Below are 16,963 nucleotides of genomic sequence, written 5' to 3'. Positions count from 1 at the left end.
TGGGTTAGACTGCACTATTGGGCAATTTTTAGATTTGACATTACATAACAAATCCTCTGAAGCTGGAAAGATTGACATAAACCTTTAAGAGACGGGAAGTCAGCTGAACTCAGACCTGTTTCCTGTGGCATTGAAGCCCATCCTGTGTGCTGACTCGCATACAACTGACCATGAATGAAACGCAATGAACCCTCCAAACAGATGATGTAGACAACATTTGTAAACTAAACAATACAGTGTCATGTGAACAACATTTTCCCCGATCACTCACATGCTTATGTTTCACTGGATTGTTTCAAACCAAGGTTGGGTAAATTATGGACAGGCGCCCAACCAGTGGGTTAAGGAAAACAAGAAAAGGTCCCAACATGGTTTAAAACAACCAAACGTAGGTTAATGCAAACCCAACGGTTGTCCATATTCAACCCAACTTTGTTGACTTTCTGCTTTTGAGCCCCATGTAAGACTTTGAAAAGCTTTGGGATTGACATGAGAGTAAACCACAAGTTTCGTTTGAAAGATCTTCTCCATGGGTAACAGATTACCCCATTTCTTCTTTACGCATGCTAATGTTACTATTCATCCAACTGGCCATCGGTCATTGGCTAGAACAAAAGCTTATTCAGTCTCCAACTATGAATCCCTATAGAAAGCCTACATAGCATAAAACCCCAGTTTCCATGTGTTACAATGAAGAGGGCTGTAATGATGTCTTGCGGTCAGTACTATAGGCGCGTATAATAAGTGGGAAGGTTGCGGGGGGCGTGCGGAGGGAAAACCACCCGCAGCTGCAGGCCAAAGAAGTCAACTTTGATGTCGCTTTGAAGGGCAGACGTCATGAAAATTCAATCTCTTTGGCCTAACACACCAGGAGTCGCTTTTAAATGTATGTGTGCAGTATTTTGATTGTATTTGTCTTGCGAATGACGAATGTGGACACGTGAAGTGTATGTTTGCCTCTGTCCGCAGCGGGAGAGGGACATTCCATCGTGGAGTCCCGCTCCGGGCGAAATACCTCGCTCCCAACCACATCTTGTACTAATAAAGGATTTAAAGAGCTAACCAAGACCTTACAGCCTCTTATAAACATAGGAGCAGATCTAACAGCTGCATGCTATTTTTTACCACTAATGTCTCATTATCTGAAATAAATATGCAAAATGAGACTTTGACAGGTGTTTGTTGCCTGATGTTTGAGCTTATTCCATGGTTTAAAGGCATGGTATACCCAAAATTCTGTCATAGTTCACTCCAAATTTGTGTGATTTACTTCTTTGGATGTTCGGAAATTTCCACAAGATGAAAGTGAAGCCAGGCCCCGAAAAGTTACATAAAGTAGCCTAACATAAAACACAAAGTACTTTCAGTACATGTTTTTGTTCTTCATCTTCTGAAGTAGGGGTCGACTAATATGTGTTTTCAGGGCTGATGCCGATACTAAATATAACAAATCAACTAGATCAATACCCATTATTTTGAATCAATGTATATGTCTGATGTAAATATGAAACTTATTGTCAAAATTAAGAAAAACAAGGGGTCAGACAAAAACATTCTTTAAGGGTCTAATGTAGGTTTTTAGTGGCATCTAGTGGTGAGATTGTGAATTGCAATCAACCTCAATTTCAAAACGCAATGAGAAGCTACATTAGCCGCCACACGACAAACATGTCATTGTCTGAAACAACGTAGGGACCAAACACGCTTTTTAAAACACGTTTGTCCGTTTAGGGCTCCTGTAGAAACATGCAACTTTCATGTAAGGGAACCTGCGGTGTATGTAGATAAAAACGTCTCACTCTAAGGTAATAAAAACATAACAGTTCATTATGTAAGGTCTTTTTACACCACTGATAATATAATTGTGTATATTTTATTGCATCTCTGCCAAGAGATCCTCCTAAAAGTTACACATTGCACCTTTAATTAATATTAATAATTAAATCGGATGGGCTTGCATTGCTCTAGGCCAGTGGTTCCCAAACTTTTTCAGCGTGTGGCCCCCCTTGTGTATGGTGCATTCCTTCGCGGCCCCCCAAAGAAAATTTGTGACAAAGAAACGCTCTAAAACTCAACATTTTAATAAAAAAAACATTAAATTATACAAAAAAGTAGTGCTTTTGGTTAGTAGGCTTATTTTTTTAGGTTTAATTACACAGAATTCATGATAAATTAATGTATTTCATGAAATGTCATAAAACTGGGGCCCCCCTGGCACCATCTCGCGGACCCCTTGGGGGCCCCGGCCCCCAGTTAAAAAAACCACTGCTCTAGGCTGGTGATGTATAGCGCACTTAAAAACGGTTTTGATTGATAACCATAAAAATGCTTAAAGAGCACCTGTTTCACTGCTAAAAACGTTATTTGGTGTTTTTGGTATAATACAATGTGTTTGCGTGATTTATGGTTAAAAACACATTATTTTCCACATATCATACATTTTTGTAGCTCCAGATTTCACTCTCTTTCTGAAACACACAGTTTTGAAAAGCTCTGTGTCCCTGATTGGCCAGATTATCTGTACTTTGTGATTGGCCTGAATACCTCTGACGTCAGCAGGAAATGTGACGCTCCTTACCATGTTTGAAAGATTCGCTCACAATGCAATGCTAACAGGTGTTTACTTACATAATGTAAGTCCGAAGCTGGAAAAATTATCTACATCACCAATCCCAGGAAGTAAAAAGTTGCCTACAATCCATGTGTTTGTTGTAGTCCAAGAAAAGCGATTTACTCGCGTCATCATTTACTTTGGGGTTTGTACCTTTTGCATACCGTTAACATGTACTAATACACACTTACACACCAAAGGACATTTAAAAACATGAATCGGACAAAAGGTGCTCTTTAATATCACCTATAGGCCAATAATTGATCAAGCCCTATTCTGAACTCATCATAGGTGATAAACGTCATGAGTCTCACACCTTGAATAAACACAAGCTCATGCATGTATAACGATAATGGGGCAGTTTCCCAGACAGGGTGTAGTAGATTTATTCAGAATGGACTTAGTTAAATTGAGACATTTAAGGAGTTTTTACAAATATACCTCACAAAACAAAAACTAGTGTACATCCTGAGACAAAACAATGACACTGATACATTTTAAGATACGTCCGGGAAACAGCCCCAGTAAGTTTAATTTCATTGTAATCTATTGTATGTCTTGGAAAGACATATTTAGGGTATTTTATTGGTGTTTTATTTGTTATTAAAACTAAACAGCCCCAGGCCCTATTCACATTTATTGTATAAAAAGTGTAATATGAATAATTCCTCTATTCTCATGTTTTTTACAGAAGAAAAACTAATTGATTTGCGGTTGCAGAGGATGAATATAAATGACAAATTGTGTCAAATATACAGCTTTTCTATAGGTTAACTTAGGGTTAATTTATTTAACCAATGAATTGGTTTGTCCACCCAGCATTTTTTGTATTTTGCATGGGACCTTGCCTGTGATATCCAGGTTAAAGTCTTATAATCTAAATATGAGATTAAAGGGATAGTTTACCCAAAAATTAAAATTCGATCATAATTTTCTTATCACCGTGTTGTTGTAAACCTTTATGAGTTTCTTTTTTCTGATGAACACAAAAGAAGATATTTTGATAAATAATGCTAAGGATACAGCTGATAGTAACCGTTGACTTCCATGTAGGAAAACAAATACGATGAAATTCAATGGGTACCATCAACTGTGTGCTTACCATCATTTATCAAAATATCTTCTTCAACATTTATCACAATACTTCCATAATATTTGTTTTGCCTACTAAGTCAATGGTTACAATAATCTGTGTGTTTACCATCATTTATCACAATATATTGGTTTGTGTTTATCAGAAAAAAAGAAATTCAAACAGATTTACAAAAACATGAGGATGAGAAAAATAATTTTGGGTGAACTATCCCTTTAAGAGCATCAACATTCGATTTTAGTCATTGACATGACAAGACTCAGTCAATATTTAAGTTGTCAAGGTTTAATGTAAATCACAACAAATAACATTAGCTGGGTTAACACATATATAGTTGTTAGAAATATAACTAAAAACATAAAACATTTTTAAAGCTTCAGACAATCTACATTATTTTAATTATTCAGCATTTCTTAAATAAACAGTTTTACATTTCTACTCACCCTATTAAAAGGCTGTCTCTATCTCTCTTAGCAGTCTGACTCTTTGTTATTTCTATAAGCAGATATCCACCTGCTTCTGCTCACGAATCAATGAACGCACAGTTGCTCCGACTGTCTGTTTCTATCTGAGAGACCACACCTCTGTACCTCCTACACATTCCTGTCCATGTCACCAACTCGTCACCAGTGCGGGCGATCAGCCAGACTTCAGTCTTTTCATCTACTGTTTCTGTGATTAAGAATTGAATTTAAGTGGTTAGACTGATCTCAGATCAGCCCCTGCAGCAGACCCCAGGCAGCCCCTGATTTTGGTTGCCAAGGTGATATGAAAAACTCCACTGTCTGAGTTTGTAAAGTTATTAGACCGATAGACCAACAGAGATAACTGTGGAGCTTTATAAGAACACTTTCTTATAACATTATTTCTCTTTTTAGGTTTCCATTTATGCATTTATCCAAAGTGATGTGCATTCTATTTTTTTATCAATGTGTGTGTTTCTTTATCGAGCCCATGACTTTTGTGTAGCAAACCAGTTTGTTTTTATTACAGTAAATTAACACAAAATATTTTATTGACTTTTTATAGACACAGTTCCCATGACCCTTTTTAAATATGTATAGAAATGGGAACTATAACTGCCATAAATATAGTGCAGAACATGTGTTGTATCTCTAGCAATGAGTTGGCAATCATCTTTATTAGTATTGCTTGTGTCATAACTCGTCCGGCACTGACTTGTTTTAACGTGAATAATCTTGTTGACTTAATCAAACATGGACAGACTCAACTGTTGAGTTAAAATTACATTTGGCAGTCACTTTTATCCAAAGCAACTAACAGTGCACTACAAGCTAATTTTATCAGTTTATGATCAAACCCTTGACCTTTTGCACGGTTAATGCAATGCGCTACCAGCTAAGCCACTGGAACCAACGATGGACTGAAACAACAGAGTGCAATAAGTAACCATAACTACCTACCAGATCCAGCCAAATAACAATGCCTTAAAAACCACTGAAAAGCTTGTGACCACATAGCAACACACTAAAAACATTCAAGACATATTGGGCTGTGTCGAAATAGCTCCCTATACCTTTAAATAGTGTCCTTTTTGAGGAGACTTCATTATCATTCTCTGAAGACTTGAATTATATGGCAATGGTTGCTGCGTGCACATGTCTATTAATTCCACAGACCGTGTGGTGTCCCAGTTGTGATTTTGGGTCAAAAGAGTGCTCATGGGCACCCCCTTTTCGGTTGATTTGTGCCCTTGATGTGCACTTTTCCTGAGCCCAAATTGTGCGAGTCAAAGCAGATTTTTCCTGACAGTCAAAGCAGCATTACGTCACAAAAGTGCAAACTTGTTGGAAGGCCGTGAGTTTTTTAGGGTGCCATTTGGGATAAGGGCTTTGTGGACATCATTGGCCCTAACCTAAATAGCACACTTCATTAGGAATTGATGTCTTGTGGACTTACAATGGCCGCTGTGTTCGCATATCTGTTAAGTTCAAAGGACTATAGGGTGTCCCATTTGTCATTTTAAATCTAAACTTAAGACATTCTTCTTTAACAAAGCATTCACATAAAATGTCCAGTAAATGTACTTTTCCCGCAGTAGTTATTTTGTCTAGAACAAAGCATTCACATACCTCATATGGGTAATATACTTATGCCGCAATAGGTAGCCTGTCTGGAACTGAGCTGACTTAAACAACTATAATGTATGTGTCAGAATTTAAATGTTCTTTCCCCACACCCCACATTTATATGTTTTCATAGAACCTTGTATATTTCATTATTTTTATACTCAGATGATTAATGAAGCAATGAAACCATTGTATTTACTAAGTTGAGTTGTGATATTTCCCTTGCCTATGCACAAAAGCTAGACATGGGCTGATCAGTCCAGGTCATGAGTTCGACCAGACTACCCTGTTCCAGTCTCCCCTTCCTCATTTGCACCATTCAACTGTCTTAGCATGTGATTGTTTTCCAGACATGTTTGCTCAATAGCTGCTCACATGATTTTTCTAGACATTATCTAATTTTCATCAGGGTCCGGATTCACGAAAAGATTCACGAAAAGACAAAAAATAAGAAAGTTCTTAAGATAAATTATAAGAAGTTCGTAAGAATGTTCCTAAGTGCAATTCTTGAACATTTCTTAAGTTGTTCTCAATTTTTTTCTTAAGAATATCTTAAATTTGTCTCTTAAGAATAAAATGACAAGCTTTGAAATTAATTATGATACCCTGCTAATGAGGTAACAATACACTTATATCCATTAATCTTTTGATACCTTGCGATCATCAACATGATACAAATGAGTGATGCATTAAGACTATAGAGGATGTGATCCGGTGCGGTGAGTAAATATCATTCCCTAAAGTCCCAATCGGTCCTTCATGCGGGTCGAGGCTCTGGGCGTGCGTGCTTCACTCTCCGTGCTCACGCTCACGCGTCAAGAGACGGACGCGGAGGGTGAAGCGTGCCAGCGGATTTTTCAAGAATTGGAATTCTTCTTAAATTTTTTTCTTAAGAACATACTTAAGGATGGTTTTCTCCTAGGGTTTTTTTTTCGTCCCAGGGAGAGTCAGCCAACTTTGGCTTAACTTAGCACTTATTACATTATTAATACGCTTGCTTGTACGGTTTAACCTTAGCCTCTATATTCTACTTCTTATATTATCTATTGATTTTCTGTGTTCTCCTCTACATCTGCTTATGTAAAGCGGCTTTGCAACAATTTACAATCGTGAAAAGCGCTATATAAATAAAATTGAATTGAATTTAAATTGAATTTTAGGTTCAAAAGGCTGCGCATGGATGCCCCCCTTTTGGTCGATATGTGCCCTTGATGCCCCCTTTTTATGAGCACGCACTTGTGTAAGGTTCACAGCAGACTTCTTCCCCACAATCAAAGCGTTGTTACGTCATGAAAGTGCAGACTTGTAGTAAGGCTTTGAGTGTCTAGGGTGCCATTTGGGACAGGGGCTTTGTGGACATTATCGAGTGCACTTATTCAATCCCAAAATACATCTCAATAACAAGTGTACAACCAATGGCTAGCCACTCTCCCTTTAAGGGCCCTGGCCCAAATGGCATCCTTCATTTGGACTTGAGGTCTCGTGGACTTACAATGGTCACTGTGTTCGCATGTCTGTTAATTCAATGAACTATAGGGTGTCCCATTTGTCATTTTAGGTTCAAAAGACTGCTCATGGATGCCCCCTTTTTGGTCAATATGTGCCCTTGATGCCCCCTATTTATAAGCCTGCACGTGTGTGAGGTTCACAGCAGATTTCTTCCAGACAGTAAAAGCAGCGTTACATCACGAACGTGCAGACTTGTATGAAGGCCCTGAGTGTTTAGGGTGCCATTTGGGACAGGGGCTTTGTGGACATTATTGAGTGCATTTATTCAATCCCAAAATACATCTCAATAACAAGTTTTTAACCAATGGCTAGCCACTACCCCTTCATTGGCCCTGGCACCCTTCATTTGGGCTTGAGGTCTCGTGGACTTTCAATGGCCGCTGTGTTCGCATTTGTCATTTTAGGTTCAAAAGGCTGTGCATGGATTCCCCCTTTTTGGTTGACGTGTGCCCTTGATGCCCCCCTTTTATGAGCCTGCACTTGTGTGAGGTTCACAGCAAACTTCTTCCCAACAGTCAAAGCAGCGTTTCGTCACGAAACTGTGGATTTGTAGGAAGGCCGTAAGTTTTAAGAGTGCCAATTGGGACAGAGGCTTTGTGGACATTATCGGGTGCACTCATTCAATCCCATAATACATTGCAATAACAATTGTACAACTAATGACTAGCCGCTGCTCCTTCATTGGCCCTGTCCCAATTGGCATACTTCAATTGGACTTGAGGACTTAATGGCTGCTGCGTTTGCATTTCTGTTTAGTCCACAAGACTATAGGGTGTCCCATTTGTCATTTTAGGTTCAAAAGCTGCTTATGGATGTCCCCTTTCCAGTCGATATGTGCCCTTGATGGCCCCTTTTTATGAGCTTGCACTTGTTTGAGGTTCACGGCAAACTTCTTCCCAACAGTCAAAGCAGCGTTTCGTCACGAAACTGTGGATTTGTAGGAAGGCCGTAAGTTTTAAGAGTGCCAATTGGGACAGAGGCTTTGTGGACATTATCGGGTGCACTCATTCAATCCCATAATACATTGCAATAACAATTGTACAACTAATGACTAGCCGCTGCTCCTTCATTGGCCCTGTCCCAATTGGCATACTTCAATTGGACTTGAGGACTTAATGGCTGCTGCGTTTGCATTTCTGTTTAGTCCACAAGACTATAGGGTGTCCCATTTGTCATTTTAGGTTCAAAAGCTGCTTATGGATGTCCCCTTTCCAGTCGATATGTGCCCTTGATGGCCCCTTTTTATGAGCTTGCACTTGTTTGAGGTTCACGGCAAACTTCTTCCCGACACTCAAAGCGGCGTTACGTCACAAAACTGTGGATTTGTAGGAAGGCAGTGAGTTTTTAGGGTGACAATTGGGACAGGGGATTTGTGGCCAATACGGAGTGCACTCATTCAATCCCATAATATATAACAATAACGAGTGTACAACCAACGGCTAGCCGCTAGCCTTTCATTGGCCCTGTCCCAATTTGAATACTTGCACACACAATTTGGACTTGAGGACTTCATGGCCGCTGCGTTCACGTGTCTGTTAGGTCCAAAGGACTATAGGGCATCCCATTTGTCATTTTAAGTTTAAAAACTGCTCATGGGTGCCCCCTTTTCAGTCAGAATGTGCCCTTAATGTGCACTTTTCTTGAGCGGACACTTGGGCAAGGTTCACAGCAGATTTCGTCCCAACAGTCAAAGAGGCGTTACGTCACTAAAGTGCAGACTTGTAGGAAGGCCGTGAGGGTTTAGGGTACTATTTGGGACAGGTGCATAGTGCCGTTACATCATGAAAGTGCAGACTTGTAGAAAGACCATCAGTGTAGCAAAACTCTAAAAAGGACCCAGGATTCTCAGCATCTGGATATAGAAAATGGTGTTTTCAATTGTTGTTTCAACAATGACATCAGAGGTGTTTCACACAGAGTTTACAACCCCAGCTTCTCTCAGTTAAGCGAATCAATTGAGTTTTCTTCACTAATCAGAAGATCGATATCTGGCCATCTACGTCTGACTGAAGCCATCATCACGTCTGAAGTCAGTAAACACATCTGAACCCATTGCTCTTGGCTTTCTCAGCTGAGTCAGGAACGGCTTTCTGGGGTTTATGCAGGGGAAGCACAGAGTAAGAGCTCAGCTCTTTTAAGGTTTATTTAAAACTGAATTAAAATTAATCATTGCCAGCATACAGTACAGATGTTGGTGGTGTGACAAATGAACAGAGTCTGAACCACGAGGCACAAAAAACATGCCGCGCAAATCGTCATTTACTGGATTTTTATGTACTCCACAGTCAATTTCGGAAAGATCTCAATCCATCACCACAAACACTGTTCTTCCTATATCAGAACAAAAGGTTGAATACAAATATTTCCTATTGTACTGAATCTCACTCTGTTCCTCTCCAGGGGCCATGACTCTAACGGATAGAAACAGGGGATAAGAAAAAGAAAGGTCACGTTTCCAGTCAGGAAGTCGACTCCTGGCACAGCAGAACTGGACTGATGTGCGTCAGTGTAGTGAGAACCATCGAACTACCCAAGGACGTGAACTTTTTAAACTAGCCCATTGCGAAAATGTAGGTAGGGGGGTAACATTTGTAGCGCAACTGAAAGTTTGGGAACACCAGTTTGGGGGGAAACATCTGTAGCACAACTGAGAGTTTGGGATTTGGAGCATTAAAGTTTTTATTTTAATCATTGATTTTAATATTTGACATCATCTTACTCAGTCAATATTAAAGATTTTAATGTTTTCGTTAGCTCAAAAAAAAAAATTCAACCAATCAGCCCTCTTCCAAAGGGCGTGTTTCTCTAAACCAATAGCGCGTGACATTGTAGTACCGCAAGAGCGACTGGAAAAATACGCAATACTGTACTCTCAAATGACTCTCACGCGCCGATGAGGTTGATTGGATATTTTATATAGGAAGACATCTAAAACATTTTGGGTAGGGGTCATGAGGACTAGAGTTGGCTAATGAGGTTTAAATTTTTTTATGAAATCATCTGATAATTAGGAAAATATCAAGTTTTTGTTTACAAGTTCGTACCCTTCATCCACAAAATGGCACAGCCTACTTTATATTAGACAGTGTATAATGTATACTTACTGCATATATTCATTTTTGGTAAACTGTGCAAAATGCAACAATAAAATCGACCCTGCCTTACAGCCAAGTAACATAAACAGTGCCCAAAACAAATGTAACCAAGAATTTTTGTGAGATGAGTCTATGAGTTAAGATGAAATCTGTTAGATGAGCTGTTTATATATGAGAGTTTATTTGGAAATTTAAGATGTAATTCTTGGCCTCATAGACACTTAAAATAGTTTGCCCTACATACTTTTCTAACAAACACAATCCCTTGGGGCCAGTTGTTCAAAAAGTTCAATTTTTTTCAATACAGGATCAGGTAAACCATCTCACTTTTGTCCTGGTTTTTCAAAGCATAATTGGATCGGATCCCCCTGACTTTTTCAGATTAGCAAATCTGGATTATTAGTGTTCCAAATGGGATCACATGTCAATGTTGACTTGAAAAGAGAATAAAGCAACACAACTTTCCCTTGTTCAACTTTTTAAATTTCAATTCAACATTCAGTTTGTTCTTTTGGCCTACAAAAAGAAAACGTCTCGGTTACTATCGTAACCTCGGTTCCCTGAGAGACGGGAACAAGACATTGCGTCCGCTGACGCTATGGGTTAACTCCTCCCACTTCACCAAAAACTGAAATCTTATTGAACAACGCCATTGCAGGGCACTGGCCAATCGTCGCTGACCGCGGGAAGCGGGAGCCTATAAAAGGCGGTGTAAGAGCGACGAACATCAGAATACTCGACTGAACGAATATGGCAGGCAAGCCGTGAGCTCGGCGCGTAACGCAATGTCTTGTTCCCGTCTCTCAGGGAACCGAGGTTACGATAGTAACCGAGACGTTCCCTATCGAGAGCGGTCTCTCGACATTGCGTCCGCTGACGCTATGGGAACATTGTACAACCACGCCGAGCGAGGGGTGAAGCCAGCCCTGCAACGCAATGTTGTCTAGAACACAACCAATAAAAACCCTGACATGCGGCGCCCGTAACATAGGGGGCGTGTCCGGCCAATAGGATGTAGATATTCCTGAGGTATGAAATTTGCATATCCAAACCTAAGAAACGTGAATACTCATCACTGCGCCGCTACGGGGCAAGTAGACAAGTAATTTGAGTGAATACACGTAGTAATAGTAGCACGCACGGCTTTGCCGGGCAACATAGAGCAAAATTGATAGAGGTAATTGGGGTTCTGTCTCAACACGGAGTTAACAGCCGCAGCGGTAACACCGTTAAACCCACAACGTCTTTAGTAGAGACGACCTGATGGAGCGCAGCGTTCTAAGAGAGTAACACAAGCATACATACATACAGGTAGCTGCTTTAGAAGCCAAGACGACCTGAGAGAACCCAGGGCGCTATAAATTAGAGGCATAAGAATGTTCAGTACTCACCGACAGAACTTTTGCAGCTAGCGAATGCATATTGAGCAAGTAAAACCTCGCGAAGGTGTTATGTGAAGCCCAACCAGCCGCGCGACACACATCTTGCACAGTAGTACCTTGAAACCAAGCCCATGATGAGGCAATAGCCCTCGTAGAGTGTGCCCTGATGTTAAAAGGGGGCTCCAATCCGCCGCTCTCGTAAGCTAGCGTTATAGCATCCACTAACCAGTGAGAGAGCCGCTGTTTAGACACCGCTCTGCCTTTAGTAGCGCCACCGAAGCACACAAAGAGTTGGTCCGATGCTCTGAAGTTGGCAGTACGATTCACATATGCCCTCAAGGCTCTGACAGGGCAAATAGCCTCCTGGTTAGATGCGTTCTGAGATGTTGCAGGCGTTGCAGATAACGCCGATATGGTAACTACCTGATCGCGAAAGGGGGTAGAGAGAGATTTAGGTATAAATCCAATCTTGGGTCTCAAGATGACATTACAATCTCCCGGGCCGAAGCGTAAGCAATCCTCGTTGACAGAAAACGCTTGTAAATCCCCAACGCGTTTCGTAGTAGCCAGAGCGAGAAGAAGAGCCGTTTTAAGAGACAGGTCTTTAATAGAGCAAGACTCCAGAGGTTCGAACGGCGGTCGTGAAAGTGCACTAAGCACTACATCTAAATCCCAAGGCGGCACCGAAGGGGTGCGAGGGGGTTTTAGTCTTCTCGCTCCTCTCAGGAATCGGACAACAAGTGCGTGTTTTCCTATCGAGTGCCCTTCCAAGGGGGGGCGTATCGCCGCAATAGCCGCCACGTAGACTTTTAGCGTCGACGGCGAGCTGCCGGCGTCCATCTTATGCTGTAAGAAAAGCAAAATGTCCGCCACCGGGCAGTTTAACGGGTCGATGCCGTTGTCATGACACCATTTTAGAAACACATTCCATTTAAGATCGTACAAGCGCCTCGTAGACGGCGCTCGCGCCTCAGTGAGCGTGTTCTCCACCCGATGCGAGAGATCGCTAAAGTTATCTAACGTTATGTTCCTCTCACCTGCCAAGCGTGTAGGTTCCACAGCCCTGGGTTGGGGTGCCATACTGAACCTTCCACCTGAGTCAGTAAGTCCCTCCTTAAGGGAATCTGCCATGGGGGGCTTAATAACATCTCTCTCAAGTTCGGATACCACGGCTGGTTCGGCCAGTCTGGTGCGACTAGAATTACCGTGGCTCTCTCCTCCCTGATTTTGCATAACACCAAGGGTATGAGTTTTATCGGAGGGAAAGCATACAGTCTGGATTCCGGCCAGCGTGATGTCAACGCGTCCCCTTGTAGCGGGGAGTGAGTGAGCGAGAAAAACAGCGGGCAGTGCGTGTTCTCGCTGGTCGCGAACAGGTCTATCGACGCCCTCCCGAACTGGCTCCATATCAGCTGAACCGATTCGGGATGGAGCCTCCACTCTCCGCTGGGAAGGCCGTTCCTCGATAACATATCCGCTCCTCTGTTCAGAATGCCCGGAATATGTGCTGCTCTGATGGAGAGTAAATGACGGTCCGCCCATAGAAGAAGGCTGGCCGCCTGCTCGAATAGGGCTTTTGAATGAATACCTCCCTGGCGATTTATATATGAAACCACCGTCGTGTTGTCCGTCCGTACTAGAACATGATGACGCTCGAGTTGCGGACGAAATGTCTTGAGCGCTAACATTACCGCTCTCATTTCCAGACGGTTTATGTGCCAAACACTCACTGGATCCGGCCACACACCGGACGCCGGTGTGCTCATGCATACCGCTCCCCAGCCTGACCTCGACGCATCCGTGGTGACCGCTATACGCGAGGCTACCTGTCCTAGCGGGGCTCCGACACTGTACAGGGCCGGGTCGCGCCACGGTCTCAGCGCGCTGACACAGCTGTGTGTTATCTGAATGCGCAAAAACGCCGAGGCCCACATATTCATCGGAACTCGATCTTTCAGCCATATCTGTAACGGCCGCATGCGAAGCAATCCCAAATGACAAACTGGAGCGGCTGATGCCATCAGACCCAGCAGCCTTTGAAACTCTCTGAGGAGGACAAACCGGCCGGTTCTGAAACGGCGAATGTACAGCGTTAATGTTTCTACACGTTGCTGCGAGAGATGAGCGCGCATCGATGTAGAATCCAACAGAACACCCAGGTAAGAAATGGATTGACTCGGTATGAGTTTGCTTTTCTGTACATTGACTCTGAGTCCTAACGCTTCCAAGTGGGGCAGCAATGCATCTACATGACTGATTAATAGATCGCGAGATTGAGCTAAAATCAGCCAGTCGTCCAGATAATTCATAATGCGCATCCCGCTCGCTCTGAGGGGGGAGAGAGCCGCATCCATGCATTTCGTGAACGTGCGTGGGGCTAAAGCTAGCCCGAACGGTAGGACGGAGTATTGGTAAGCTGCGCCCTCGAACGCAAATCTCAGAAAACACCTGTGACGGGGGGATATCTGAATATGGTAGTAAGCGTCCTTTAGATCGATCGACGCAAACCAGTCCCCAGGGCGAACTTGCGCTAGGATCTGTTTCACGGTTATCATTTTGAATACACGTTTGCGTAGCGCACGATTGATAGGTCTTAAGTCCAGAATCGGTCTCATCCCGCCGTCTTTCTTGGGCACCACAAAGTACCGGCTGTAAAATCCGCTGTTCAACTCGCCGTGAGGGACACGCTCTATCGCTCCTGTCGCGAGCAGGTTTTGTATCTCCCGTCTCAGGACAGGGGCATTTTGCGGTGTTGTTAATGACGTTACCACACCATTGCAACGGGGCGGTCTGCGTCTGAATTGTAGAGAATAGCCGTTCTCTATGATGCTTATTACCCATTCTGATACGCCCGGAATCGCCTTCCAAGCTTCTAGAAATTGGCATAGAGGGCGAAGGTGGCCGTGCATTGACGCTTGTGACGTGTTTTCTACGAACGAGCCTGACCCTTGCGGAGCTAGAAATGTCAGCGGCGGGGCGGCACGTAGAAGCTGATTCTCGTTCAACGGCTCGGTGGCGGTGCCCGAGTTTAACTGATAAGCACTTTGTACATATCTCAACCTCGCGCTGCTTGACTGCAGGGCTTCGGTCGCTATATGAGGGCTGTGAGGAGGAAAAAGCTCTTTTTGTGGTGATGTTTGTGTTTTTATTACATTTACACACATAACAGTATTCACAACAGTATTTACAACGGTGTTTATTGAACAATGAATGTCGCCCACAGGAACAGAGGGGGGCAGAGGAACCCGGCGTGTAGACGCCTGCCCCTTCACGAGCGATCTCCTCCTCTCGCCCTCTCCATCAGGAAGAAGGCTTGCGAGCCTGATGCTGTCCGCCGCGGCGTCGAGGGCTCCTGCCACGACCGTGACCTCCTCGGGGCTGCCAGTTCTTAGGGCGCACATCGGGCTCCTGACGCGATGGTGCGGAGAAACCAGCTGGTTTAGGAGGGCGTTGCGCGGATCGCGGGGCTGAAGAAGAGCGCGATCTAGCCGCCTCATGCTGAGAGGAGCGTCTGGGAAGCAGCTGACTCATGGCGCGTGAGCGCTTTTGTGCCTCTGAAAAACGCTCGACGACTGACTCCACGGCGTCACCGAAGAGGCCGGCGGGAGTAATCGGAGCATTCAGCAACGCTTTACGCTCGTTGTCCTTCAGCTCAGCTAGGGTAAGCCATAGGTGGCGATGAAGGACGACCATGAAACCCATAGATTTTCCGACGGCCTGGGCAGAGAGCTTCGTTGCCATGAGAGCAAAATCCGTGGCAGCACGTAGGTTGCGTACCGCCTCAGTATCGACATCATCACCCAGCGACTGCAGAATCTTCGCCTGGAAGACTTGTAGAACGGCCATAGCGTGTAGCGCCGCCGCCGCCTCACCAGATGATGCATAAGCCTTGTCCGCCAGATGGGCTGTCATCCGACAGGGCTTTGACGGCAGGCCGCGCTCAGCGCCGAGTGACGCGGAGGAAGGGCAAAGGTGTGCCGCGACGTTCTCTTCCACGGGGGGAATGCGCACGTAACCGTGGGCTTCCCCGCCGTCTACGTGCGAGAACATGCCGGGTGCATGGACGCGCGCCGATTGGGGTGCAGACCATGTCTTGGAGACCTGATCGTGAACATCAGGGAAGAAAGGCGTCTTCCTCCTCGGAGCGGCCTGCTGGCGGCCCGATTGGAGGAACCATGAATCTAGCTTGCTCCTCGCCGGCTCGTCAGGCGATGTCCAGCTGAGGTCCAGCTCTTTTGCCGCCATCTCCATAATCCTAGACATCTCTGACTGGAGATCCACGTGAGGCGGGCGTTCCCGCTCTGCCTCAGCCCAGCTGGTAGATGCAGAAAGAGACATGCTGTCTTCCTCGTCCTGAATTCCAAACGAGACAGCCACGTCCAAAGCAGAAGGGGGGCGGAAAACATCCGGGTGGAACTCCACTGGAGAGCGCTTAGATCCCGAAGAGCGGGCGCCACCGGAGGCGCTCCCGCCGTCGTGACCATCCTGGCGAGGAGCAAGGGAAGAATCAGAGGGGGGGGGACCCGCCTGCGGCACAGCGGCGGCAGCGGGTTGCTCCCCGGCGAGACCTCGAGCCACGGCTCTCCTAATCCTGAGCACGCGTGCTGGGAGGTCGGCGCAGTGCTCGCACGAAGAATCCGCGAGAGCCGCCTCGGCGTGCGCCAATCCCAGACAGGCGATGCAGTGCTCGTGGGAGTCCGGCTGCTCCAGGGGTCCCGCGCAGAGAATGCAGATCATAGACTTGCTTGAAGATTTCATCTTGAGTGAAGAAGAGAATTCTGATGTTCGTCGCTCTTACACCGCCTTTTATAGGCTCCCGCTTCCCGCGGTCAGCGACGATTGGCCAGTGCCCTGCAATGGCGTTGTTCAATAAGATTTCAGTTTTTGGTGAAGTGGGAGGAGTTAACCCATAGCGTCAGCGGACGCAATGTCGAGAGACCGCTCTCGATAGGGAACTAAACAAAGAGCGACATTTCAACAAAAATGTATAAATGTTGAAATATTACATGATAGAAATGTTGTATCATAGACTAACTGTAGGTTTATGGTGTGGTTTCCCGGACAGGGACACTCCACTTTTTTTAAAATATGCTCATTTTCCAGCTTCCCTAGAGTTTTGGAATCCATTCAGCTGATCTCCGGGTCTGGTGGTACCACTTTTTAGCTTAGCATAATCCATTGAA

General features: G+C 44.3%; 1 protein-coding gene across 1 annotated transcript in view; it reads right to left on the bottom strand.

The window, feature by feature from the left end:
* The window catches only part of hyal2b (hyaluronidase 2b), a 21,257-nt gene extending 16,637 nt beyond the window's left edge, over positions 1 to 4,620 (bottom strand). The window contains exon 1 of the mRNA XM_065244529.2: positions 4,148 to 4,620. The gene's annotated coding sequence lies outside the window, so the exon portion shown is untranslated. The remainder of the gene's footprint in view (positions 1 to 4,147) is intronic.
* Positions 4,621 to 16,963: the final 12,343 nt, after the last annotated feature.

This window comes from Paramisgurnus dabryanus, chromosome 24 (genome assembly GCF_030506205.2).
Source record: "Paramisgurnus dabryanus chromosome 24, PD_genome_1.1, whole genome shotgun sequence".
Taxonomy (NCBI): Eukaryota; Metazoa; Chordata; class Actinopteri; order Cypriniformes; family Cobitidae; genus Paramisgurnus; species Paramisgurnus dabryanus.
This window is presented reverse-complemented; position numbering and strand designations above follow the sequence as displayed.